Source organism: Penaeus monodon, chromosome 24, assembly GCF_015228065.2.
Source record: "Penaeus monodon isolate SGIC_2016 chromosome 24, NSTDA_Pmon_1, whole genome shotgun sequence".
Classification (NCBI taxonomy): Eukaryota; Metazoa; Arthropoda; class Malacostraca; order Decapoda; family Penaeidae; genus Penaeus; species Penaeus monodon.
In genome coordinates this window covers 18,503,634-18,504,081 of record NC_051409.1, presented here as the reverse complement: position 1 = coordinate 18,504,081, position 448 = coordinate 18,503,634, and positions in this window count along the sequence as shown.

Sequence of the window (448 nt, the reverse complement as noted above, 5' to 3'; positions counted from 1 at the left end):
GGAGTGTATGCGGTAAGTGTCCAGTAAATGTGGAAAAGCACTTTCTTTCCTCCGAGAGCATAGCTCTCCAGCCCTTACTGGCGAAGGTGAACGCCTGGCACTTCCTCCTGAAGCAGAAGATCCCGCAGAGGATCCTGGACCTGACGTTCAGCTGCTGGATGGTGTCGATGGGCGCCGGCGCCTGGCCCTGTATGTGGTAATGGAGAAGGGCGGACGCCCATGTCAGGAAACACGCCCACGCCACGAGTCGGGTTAGGATAGTCATCACGGAGGTCGAGGCGGCGTCGGGAGGAACAGTGCGCCCTGGCAGAAAAGGCTCCCTCTGCCCTGCCTGGCCCCGCCCCCTAAAGCGCCCCGCCCTTCAGGGGGCGGGCAGGCGCGCTCACCCTGCGCTGACTTCTGCTGGGACGTAACGCCTGTTGCAGAGCGTCAGGCAGCGAGATCCAAG